We start from the raw sequence: 12,060 nt of genomic DNA, 5'->3' as shown, positions 1-12,060 counted from the left end.
AGAGGAGCCACTGAGAATGCAGAGAAGAGGTAAAGGCAAAGAGCAGGAGAAGACAAGGTCATACTGAGGAAGACTGAATTGTATGAATGAACCAAAATAATTTTCCTAAATTAAAGCAGGTGATTGTGTAACAGTCCCTTCCAATGTAAAAGATGTTACAATTTAAGACTGAGGAGGTAAAATAACATTTCAAAACCACATAGAGGGCCCTGGCCAGTGGCTCAGGGTGAAGAGCATCAACTTAGTGTATGGTCTTCCAGGTTTCAATTCCTGGTCAGGGCACACAGGAGAAGCAACCATCATCTTTGCCCTACTCCCCTTTTCTTTTCTTCCCATTCACAGGCAGTGGTCCTATTGGTTCTAGCATGGCCCTTCGTGCTGAGGATTGCTCAGTTAGAGCACAACAGCCTCAGGTAGGAAATATAGCCTGGTACTCAAGCATCGGCTCCTGATGGGGTTGCTTGGTGGATCTTAGTCGGATCTCATGTGGAAGTTGGCCTCACTACCCCCTCTTCTCTCATCTAAAAAGAAAAAGAAAGAAAAAGGAAAAGAAAACCATTTGGTGGCTTTTTCAAGGTTGTATACAGAGAGCTGAGATCAGGAAAACTGCAGTAACCTAGAAAGATAATAAGAAAATTTGGAACTCAAGAGCTAGAGTAGAAATGACAGGCAGAATGGGAGAGTCAAGGCTGTGGGAGACAGAACTTCTTTATGATGTCCAACGTAAATGAGGTAGAATTTTGTCCCTGGAAAAGAAAGTCACTATAGAGCACTGAGGAAACAACAGTTTGCTGAGTTGAAATGAAACACTAGCTTTAAGAGTCAAAAGTTCTATCTACCGGTGAAATTCTGCTTTTGCCATTTCTGTTGCTAACAGATCTCATCCCAGGTGGTGACATTGAGCACAAACACGAGCAAGGTAAGAGTAACTCTGGCCAGAACTCAGGGTGTGGGTGCTCTCCAGCCTGACTCCAGCCCTCTTCTTCTATATTGGATGCTGAGGATGGAGCCGGAGGCCCTGATACAGGCAAATGTTTCTGCCATTTTGTTTTTCAGAATGTTTCTTTTTTTCTCAATTTTCTGGTTTTCATCTGTTTTTCTCTATCGGCTTCTTCTTCTTTCTTTTTACTTTTACAATCTCTTCACTACCCACAGCTTTTCGAGAGCTAACCTCTTTCCATGTCATCCAGATATCATCATTTGTGAACAGCACCTGGCAACAAAATCAAGGCTCAGACTGGCAGAATGATATGCAGATTCAAGGCTGGCATAGAGACTCAAGCACTGTCATTGTCCTGAAGCCTGGGTCCAAGGGAAACTTCAGTAGTGTGGAGATGACTGAGCTGGAGGAAATATTCTGGTTCAATATCATGTGATTCCTTCAGGTAGTACAGGATCATGTCAGTGAACTCCAGATGACATGTTAGTTCAGTCCTGTGATCTGAGTAGATTACCAATAACTTCTCTCTCTCTCTCTCTCTCTCTCTCTCTCTCTCTCTCTATCTCTCTCTCTCTCTCTAGATTCATGCTACTGCACCCCAGGATCTTTCTCTCCTCTTTTCCAGTTTAGCCAACTGTATGAGCACATTTATCTAAAGCAGTCCTCCTCTTAGACTCCACACCTCCACAGAGTACTTCAGATTTCCCTTGCTTCTTGCACTCTTATCTGATGAAGATTCCCCTTTGTTTGTGTCTAACTCTTTTACTCTTAAACTCCAAGCCCTAAGCCACCACTTTTCCCACCCTGCCCCTGAGTGAACTAAAGTGTGACTTCTTCTGTTTCCAATCCATCTCCTCAAGCATCTCTTGCCTGCTCCTCCTCTCAATGTAATTATCCCATTCATCCTGGAATGTGTACTTCCTCCTGACTTCACCACCCTGCTCCTCACATTACCGCCTTCTTTCTTCTCACCCACTGTTCTTTACCACAACATCTCTTCCCCACCATTTATGACATGTATACCTTCCCTGTTCTCTTCTTGCTGAAAAGTCTCTGAATAGCCCTGACTGGGTAGCTTAGTTCTTTAGAGCACTGGTCCTCAACCTTTTTTGGGCCATGGACTGGTTTAATGTCAGAAAATATTTTCACAGACCGGCCTTTAGGGTGGGATGGATAAATGTATCATGTGACTGAGACAAGCATCAAGTGTGAGTCTTAGACGGATTTAACGGAGGGAATCTGGTTATTTTTAAAAAATAAAACATCATTCAGACTTAAATATAAATAAAATGGAAATAATGTAAGTTATTTAATCTTTCTTTGCAGATCAGTACCAAATGGCCCACGGACCAGTTCCGGTCAACGACCTGGGAGTTGGGGACCACTGTTTTAGAGCATCATCCTGATATGCTCAAGTTGCAGGTTTGCTCTCCGTCAGGAGACTCAACCAATGGGTGCATCAATGAGTAAAAAACAAAATGATGTCTTCCTCTCTCTCTTTCTGATATCAATCAACGAATATTTTAAAAAGAAAAATCTCTGAAAACAGCCATATACTACTTTACATTGAGGACATGTTCTAAAAAATACATTGCTAGACAATTTTATTGTTGTGTAACTATCATCGAGTGCACCTAAACAAGCCTAGATAGGGTTGCTACCACACACTATTCTCTGTGGTATATTTTATTGCTAAGAAACTAAAATCCAGTATAGCACATTACTGGATTAATTAACAGTATAGCATTAAAAGATATAAAGAACATTAAATCAAGCAAAAGAGAAAATTACCCAATCAAGTGATGCAGTAAATATGAAAGAGATAAAATTATTGCTGATATGACACGGCATACTGTGTTTCATAAACTTCTTTCTTGTAAGTAGAAAATGTACATTCTAAAATAGCAATTAAAAGTATAATAAACACATACACTAATAGCATCATGTACTACCATTCTCATGTATCATGTACTGTACGTATTACACCATTACTCTTCTTTACAACCGGCAACACAATGGAGATTTGACCCCATCATCACCACAAACACATGAGCAATGTTGTTATTATGACAAACAAAGTCACTAGGCAAATAAGAAATTTTCAGCTTTGCTATAATCTTATGGGACTACCTTCTTGTACGTGGTTTGTTGTTAACTGCAAAGCCATTGTGTGGCACATGATGCTGTTAAATTGGCTTTTGGCTTCAATTCACTTCTCAAACCTTTCTCCCCACCCAAATCCAACACCTTAGATTGTTTCTCCATCCCTGTCCTTCCTGTTGCCTTTTAAATATCTTTTTCTCTGTTTTTCCTCTATCTAGATCCCTTTGAAATCCAGAATATAGGCAGCTATGAGCTGCATTCTGGGAGACCACAGTAATCTTCCTGAGGGGAGCTTTGGGAGGAGTGGAGGTCCTGAGCTTCCAGAATGATTCCTGTGTGCTGCTGTGGAGGGCGGCCGCAGAGCACAGAGGAACTGCACACTTCCCTCTCAATACCAAGGTATCTCTAGTATCATAGAGAATCTTCCGTCAAAAGTCTGCCTTGATAACCCTTGAGCATTCTCCCTGCAGGGAAGGTGAAACTGCAGAGACAAGGATTGTCCTGTTCTCTCTCCAATACTTTTCTCTTTCGATTTATACCATCTCTTTGAGTTCAAAACTACAGGGCGCCTAAAAGAGGAGTGGCTTAAACAATAAATTTTTTTGTTTTCACACGAGTGGGAAGGATCACTGTTCAAACGAGTGGGTTTCTGAGCCCCTATGGTCTAGATTAGAGTCATAATGTGACACTGTCCTGCTCCTTTCTGCCCCAGTGAAGTCTGAGGCCTGGCTTTCCAGTGGCCCCCCTCCTTTGCCTGGTCATCTGCTGCTGGTGTGCCATGTCTCAGGATTTTACCCCAAACCTGTACGGGTAATGTGGATGAGGGGTGAGTAGAAGCATCCAGGAACTCATCAAGGTGACATACTGCCCAATGCTGACAAGACATGGTATCTTCGAGTAACCCTGGACGTTGTGGCTGGGGAGGAGTCTAACCTGAATTGCCGAGTAAAGCACAGCAGCCTGGGAGGCCAGGACATCATCCTCCACTGGGGTGAGAAAGAACTGGATCTGGCTGGAAATGGGAACAGATGGTCCACAAACATGGAGGGAGGGGCGAGCAAATGGTGAGATTTAGTGGGTATGACAGAGAAACAAGGAGGGAGGGAGGGTGAAGAGGAAAAAAGGAGGAAAAACAAGAGAGAGAAAGAGGGAGATAAACTAAGGCAGCAATTTTCACTGGTGTGCAGTAAGAATTTTTTTTTTTTTAATTTTCATGTTAATGTTTATTCAAATTTTTTTTTTAAATAAATTTTTATTAATGGTAATGGGATGACATTAATAAATCAGGGTACATATATTCAAAGAAAACATGTCTAGGTTATTTTGTCATCAAATTATGTTGCACACCCCTCGCCCAAAGTCAGATTGTCCTCCATCACCCTCTATCTAGTTCTCTGTGCCCCTCCCCCTCCCCCTAACTCTCTCCCTCCCTCCCTCCCATGTCCTCCCTCCCCCCCCACCCTTGGTAACCACCACACTCTTGTCCATGTCTCTTAGTCTCATTTTTATGTTCCACCAATGTATGGAATCATGTAGTTCTTGTTTTTTTCTGATTTGCTTATTTCACTCCTTATAATGTTATCAAGATCCCACCATTTTGCTGTAAATGATCTGATGTCATCATTTCTTATGGCTGAGTAGTATTCCATAGTGTATATGTGCCACATCTTCTTTATCCAGTCTTCTATTGAAGGGCTTTTTGGTTGTTTCCATGTCTTGGCCACTGTGAACAGTGCTGCAATGAACATGGGGCTACATGTGTCTTCACGTATCAATGTTTCTGAGGTTTTGGGGTATATACCCAGTAGAGGGATTGCTGGGTCATAAGGTAGTTCTATTTGCAGTTTTTTGAGGAACCACCATACTTTCCTCCATAATGGTTGTACTACTTTACAGTCCCACCAACAGTGAATGAGGGTTCCTTTTTCTCCACAGCCTCTCCAACATTTGCTATTACCCGTCTTGTTGATAATAGCTAATCTAACAGGAGTGAGGTGGTATCTCATTGTAGTTTTGATTTGCATTTCTCTAATAACTAATGAAGATGAGCATCTTTTCATATATCTGTTGGCCATTTGTATCTCTTCCTGGGAGAAGTGTCTGTTCATGTCCTCTTCCCACTTTTTTTTAGGATTGTTTGTTTGTTTGTTGTTGAGTTTTATGAGTTCTTTGTAAATTTTGGATATTAGGCCCTTATCTGAGCTGTCGTTTGAAAATATCAGTTCCCATATAGTTGGCTGTCTGTTTATTTTGATATCAGTTTCTCTTGCTGAGCAAAAACTTTTAATTCTGATGTAGTCCCATTCATTTATCTTTGCTTCACTTCTCTTGCCATTGGAGTCAAGTTCATAAAATGTTCTTTAAAACCCAGGTCCATGATTTTAGTACCTATGTCTTCTTCTATGTACTTTATTGTTTCAGGTCTTATATTTAGGTCTTTGATCCATTTTGAATTAATTTTAGTACACGGGGACAGGCTGTAGTCGAGTTTCATTCTTTTGCATGTGGCTTTCCAGTTTTCCCAACACCATTTGTTGAAGAGGCTTTCTTTTCTCCATTGTGTGTTGTTGGCCCCTTTATCAAAGATTATTTGACCATATATATGTGGTTTTATTTCTGGGCTTTCTATTCTGTTCCATTGGTCGGAGTGTCTATTTTTTTTGCCAATACCATGCTGTTTTGATTATCGTGGCCCTATAATATAGTTTAAAGTCAGGTATTGTAATGCCCCCAGCTTCATTCTTTTTCCTTAGGATTGTTTTGGCTATTCGGGGTTTTTTATAGTTCCATATAAATCTGATGATTTTTTGTTCCATTTCTTTAAAAAATCTCATAGGGATTTTGATGGGAATTGCATTAAATTTGTATATTGCTTTGGGTAATATGGCCATTTTGATTATATTTATTCTTCCTATCCAGGAACAAGGAATATTTTTCCATCTCATTGTATCTTTTTCGATTTCCCTTAACAATGCTTTGTAATTTTCATTATATAGGTCCTTTACGTTCTTTGTTATGTTTATTCCTAGGTATTTTATTTTTTTTGTTGCAATCGTGAAGGGGATTATTTTTTTGAGTTCGTTTTCTAATATTTCATTGTTGGCATATAGAAAGGCTATGGACTTTTGTATGTTAATTTTGTATCCTGCGACCTTACTGTATTGGTTTATTGTTTCTAATAATCTTTTTGTGGAGTCCTTCGGGTTTTCGATGTATAGGATCATATCATCAGCAAAAAGTGATAGCTTTACTTCTTCTTTTCCGATATGGATGCCTTTTATTTCTTTGTCTTGTCTGATTGCTCTGGCCAGAACTTCTAGCACCACGTTGAATAAGAGTGGAGAGAGTGGACAACCCTGTCTTGTTCCTGATTTAAGGTAGAAAGTCCTCAGTTTTATGCCGTTTAATAGGATGTTGGCTGATGGTTTATCATATATGGCCTTTATCATGTTGAGATATTTTCCTTCTATACCCATTTTGTTGAGAGTCTTAAACATAAAATTGTGTTGTATTTTATCAAAAGCCTTTTCTGTATCTATTGATAAAATCATGTGGTTTTTGTTCTTTGTTTTGTTGATATGGTGTATTACATTAACCGTTTTGCGTATGTTGAACCATCCTTGAGATTCTGGGATGAATCCCACTTGATCATGATGTATTATTTTTTTAATATGTTGTTGTAATCGGTTTGCCAGTATTTTGTTTAGTATTTTAGCATCTGTATTCATTAGAGATATTGGTCTGTAGTTTTCTTTCTTTGTGCCATCCTTGCCAGGTTTTGGTATGAGGGTTATGTTGGCTTCATAAAATGTGTTTGGAAGTATTGCTTCTTCTTCAATTTTTTGGAAGACTTTGAGTAGAATAGGAACCAAGTCTTCTTTGAATGTTTGATAGAATTCACTAGTATAACCGTCTGGGCCTGGACTTTTATTTTAGGGGAGGTTTTTAATAGTTTTTTCTATTTCCTCCCTGCTGATTGGTCTGTTTAGACTTTCTGCTTCTTCCTGACTCAGTCTAGGAAGGTTGTATTGTTCTAGGAATTTATCCATTTCTTCTAGATTATTGTATTTGGTGGCATATAATTTTTCATAGTATTCTACAATAATTCTTTGTATTTCTATGATGTCTGTGGTGATCTCTCCTTTTTCATTTTGGATTTTATTTATTTGAGTCCTGTGTCTTTTTTCCTTGGTGAGTCTTGCTAAGGGTTTGTCAATTTTGTTGATCTTTTCAAAGAACCAGCTCCTTGTTTTATTGATTTTTTCTATAGTTTTTCTGTTCTCTATTTCATTTATTTCTGCTCTGATTTTTATTATCTCCTTTCTTCGGCTGGTTTTGGGTTGTCTTTGTTCTTCTTTTTCTAGTTCCTTAAGGTGTGAAGTTAAGTGGTTTACTTCGGCTCTCTCTTGTTTGTTCATATAGGCCTGAAGTGATATGAACTTTCCTCTTATTACTGCTTTTGCTGCGTCCCAGAGATTCTGATATGTCGTATTTTCATTTTCATTTGTCTGTATATATCTTTTGATTTCTGCACTTATTTCTTCTTTGACCCATTCATTTTTTAGAAGTATGTTGTTTAGTTTCCACATTTTTGTGGGTTTTTCCCCCTCTTTTTTGCAGTTGAATTCTAGTTTCAAGGCTTTATGATCAGAAAATATGCTTGGTACAATTTCAATTTTTCTAAATTTGCTGATATTGTCTTTGTGGCCCAACATATGGTCAATTCTTGAGAATGTTCCATGTACACTAGAGAAAAATGTATACTCTGTCGCTTTGGGATGAAGTGTCCTGTAGATGTCTATCATATCCAGGTGTTCTAGTATTTTGTTTAAGGCCACTATATCTTTATTGATTCTCTGTTTGGATGACCGATCTAGAGCCGTCAGCGGTGTATTGAGGTCTCCAAGTATGATTGTATTTTTGTTAGTTTTTGTTTTAAGGTCAATAAGTAGCTGTCTTATATATTTTGGTGCTCCTTGGTTTGGTGCATATATATTAAGGATTGTTATGTCTTCTTGATTCAACTTCCCCTTAATCATTATGAAATGACCATTTTTGTCTCTGAGTACTTTTTCTGTCTTGTAGTCAGCATTATTAGATATGAGTATTGCTACACCTGCTTTTTTTTGGGTGTTGTTTGCTTGGAGTATTGTTTTCCAGCCTTTCACTTTGAATTTGTTTTTATCCTTGTTGCTTAGATGTGTTTCTTGTAGGCAGCATATAGTTGGATTTTCTTTTTTAATCCATTCTGCTACTCTGTGTCTTTTTATTGGTAAGTTTAATCCATTTACATTTAGTGTAATTATTGACACTTGTGGGTTCCCTACTGCCATTTTATAAATTGCTTTCTGTTAGTTTTGTATCTAGTTTGATTCTTCTCTTTTGTTTTTCTATCATTTGTTATTGTTTGTTTGTGTTCCATACTTCTTTCCTCTGTTGCTACCTTTTTTAAGTCAAGTGTTTTTGTGGTGGTTTTTTTAAGGGTGGTTACCATTAAGTAATGAAAAGGGTACCTACCATATTCATTGTAGTACCCTATCTTATAAGTATTTCTGCACTTCATCGTCCTTTGCTACTGTTAATCTCCATCCTCTCCCCCCTTTTTTTCCTTTGTTGTCACAGTTTAAGTTTGGTTTTATTGTGTTCTTGGTGGAGCTGTTACTTGTGGTGTTGTTTTCTTTTGTTCTTTGAATCTGGTTGGAAAACCCCCCTTAGTATTTCCTGGAGTGGGGGCTTTCTGTTGATAAATTCTCTCATCTTTTCTGTATTTGTGAATGTTTTTATATCTCCTTCATACTTGAAGGATAGCTTTGATGGGTATAGTATTCTTGGCTGAAAGTTCCTCTCTTTCAGGGCTTTAAATATTGGGGTCCACTCTCTTCTAGCTTGTAGAGTTTCTGCTGAGAAATCTGATGATAATCTAATAGGCCTTCCTTTATATGATGTACTCTTCTTTTCCCTGGCTGCCTTGAGAATTTTTTCTTTGTCATTGGTTTGTGTCATCTTTATTATGATGTGCCTTGGAGTGGGTTTTTTGGGGTTAAGAAAACTTGGTGTTCTGTTTGCTTCTTGAATTTGAGGCTTTAGTTCCTTCCACAGGCTTGGGAAGTTCTCGTCTATTATTTGTTTGAGTATATTCTCCATTCCATTTTCTTTCTCTTCTCCCTCTGATATACCTATTATTCTTATGTTATTCTTTCTGATGGAGTCAGACAATTCCTGTAGGGCTTTCTCATTTTTTATTATTTTTGAGTCTCTTTCTTCTTCTCTCTGTTGTGTCTCAAGTTGTTTGTCTTCTATTTCACTAATCCTATCTTCAATCTGGGCTGTTCTGTTAGCTAAGCTTGTTACCTCATTTTTCAGCTCGTGAATTGAGTTTTTCATTTCTGTTTGATTTGTTTTTATAGTTTCAATTTCCTTGGTAATATATTCTTTGTGTTCATTGAGTTGTTTTCTGATCTCCCTATATTGCCTTTCTGTGTTTTCTTGTATATCTCTGAGTATTTTTAAGATTTCTATTTTAAATTCTCTGTCATTTAGCTCCAAGGCTTCCAATATGTTAAGTCTTTTCTCCATAGATTTTTGCACATCTATTTGTGTTACCTCTCTTTCTTTTGTATCCATAATATTCGATTTCCTCTTTCTTATCGGCATCTGAGGGTAGTCTTATTGATAGCACTAATTAGAATTAATAAAGAGTAAAAAGAAAAAAAAAAAAAAAGGGTTAAACATCCCACAAAAAAAACAGTAATAATTTATTATTTCCCCCTTTTTTTCTCTCTTCTCTTTTCCTCCTCTCCCCTCCTCAGGGAAATATCGTGCCTATAATGGAGGGCCTGATTTGGGGTGAAGAGTTCAAAGGGCAAAAAAAGGGAGTAGGGACCTACTAAATGCAAAAAAAAAAAAAAAAAAAAAGGAAAAAAATCTTAGACAAGCATAAGATGATTTGCTTGTAAGTGATGGTCAACTAAGAGATATAATGAGAGGGATAAGAGGGAACCAGAAAAAAGGACCAAAAAAGAATAATAAAAAAGAAAAATAAAAATAATAAGTAAAAATCTGTTGTATTAAGTGGAGCGAAGACTAAATACAATGGAGACCTTGGGTTGGGAGGACCCAAAATGCCACAAAAATAAACAAACAAGAGAAAAAAAATAAAAACAAAAGCAAAAAAGAGAAATAAATCCAAAAAAAAGCCTTGAGTCCCAAATTAACTAATTTGTTCGTGATTGAGGATTATATGGGAGGAAAGTAAAATGAGAAAAGAAAAAACGAATAGAAAGGAAAAAATAAGAAAAAGAGAAAAACGAAGGAAGAAATAAAATAGGAGGAGAAAAAAACAAAATAAAGCAAGACAAAAAAAAACAAAAGAAGAGAGAGTGAGAGTTAAGTGTTTTGGAGTATAACCTTAAAGGAGGGTGAGGATGAAGAAGAAAAATAAAATGCAACACTCATGGGTAGTGTAGTTCAAGAAAGGGGAAGCATAAGATGGGCAGAGAATAGAAGGACCGAGGTGGAGGAAATAAAGGCAAAAAGATAGAAGAAACAAACAACAACAACAACAACAACAAATTAATGGATCAAGTTGTAAAGTCTGTGGGTTTTTCTTGATTTTGAGAGGTTAACTTCTTCCTTTTTCTTTTCTCTCCCTCTTCCTGGTCGGTGACTCTGTACCCCAGGCTCTGCCCCTGTGTCACTCTTAGGTAGGGATTTGCAGTTGATGGGATTCTATGGCAATGTCATATAATTGGCTTTAGTCTTGCTGGAAGTAAAGGATTGTTGGCGTTTGCAGGGTCCAACGATGAGAGAGTTTGCTTTCCTGGATTCTCTCTCCTAGTCCCCCCTTTCTGAGTTAGCAGCCTGGTGATCCAGCTATAAGGCTGCAACTGCTTCTGCCTGGGGAGTAAGAGGCTCAAAGAGCTGGGAAATCCCCACTCTATCCCCACTCAGTGCAAGGCTTTGGGAAAGGCTCTGACAGTCAGGGCCTCCAGTGAAATCAGGCGGGGGTGGGAGTCAATTGTTGTCAAGGTGACTGTTCAGCGCCTATCATTTAGTTGGACCTCTCAACCCAGGCTTTCCACACTTTGTAGCCTGTTTTTGCAGGGAAGAAGAGGCACTAGTCTCTGCTTATGACTAGTGTAGTATAGACCTTATTATCTGCCAAGTCCTTCTTGTTAGCGTTTATCCCTGAATATGGAGGCTCTATCAATCAGAAGTTGCCCCCGCCCCTTTAGCGAGAGGCACTAAAAAACATCACGCCTCTTGTCTTGGATCGCTGAACTGAGAGAGATCTTATCAATTAGAACCGAGGGTGCGCAGATTTTATGGGTTAAGCTAATTTCAGTGATTGGGTCGCAGCTGTGTTTCTGAAGGTATTTTAGGCTGCCTGCGCGCGCCCCTCCCCCAACGCTTGATTGTTAGCTTGAATGGCTGGGTGAGGTGCCCCGCCCACGGAGAGAATCTCCCAAGCCTCTCCCGCTCACCCCGCCGCTGGCGGCTGGACCGCACCAGGCGCAGGATAATGGAGCCCCCTGGGTGTGCTGACCAGTAGGGCTCCCTGGGCGCGTGGAATGCCCAAGGCACGCGCGTGAATGTTGCGCTCCGGACACCGGTGGCCGGCGACCCCCACTCGCAGTGTGCGGGCCGCTGGGAACGTCAGCAGTGCTCAACCGGACCGGGTGCGCGCGCGCGCGCGCGCCGCGGGTCGTGGCGGCCGCTCGCGGTGGCGGTTCGCGGCAGCTCGCGGTCGGCGGCTCGCGGCGGCTTGCGGTTCCCAAGTATATGGGCTGACTCACCGCAGGCGCACTCCCTGGCGGCTTGAATGAGCGTCGCTGTGGTAGCTTCCTCCACACCCTCGTCTCTCAGATTCAAGTGATAACAGTCCTTTTGCTTTCAGTTTGTGTGGAACTCCGGAATGCTCCGAGGATAAATTTTTCTGTTTCTAGTTGATAAATTTGTTGTGATTTAGGGGAGAGCTGTCGGACGCGCTTCTCACGGCGCCATTTCCGTCGCAGTAA

The 12,060-nt window shown here is 39.7% G+C and overlaps 1 pseudogene; it reads left to right on the top strand.

The window, feature by feature from the left end:
- The first annotated feature begins 674 nt into the window (after positions 1-674).
- On the top strand, positions 675-12,060 carry LOC136329878 (T-cell surface glycoprotein CD1b-2-like; annotated as a pseudogene).

This window comes from Saccopteryx bilineata, chromosome 3, assembly GCF_036850765.1.
Source record: "Saccopteryx bilineata isolate mSacBil1 chromosome 3, mSacBil1_pri_phased_curated, whole genome shotgun sequence".
Classification (NCBI taxonomy): Eukaryota; Metazoa; Chordata; class Mammalia; order Chiroptera; family Emballonuridae; genus Saccopteryx; species Saccopteryx bilineata.
This window is presented reverse-complemented; position numbering and strand designations above follow the sequence as displayed.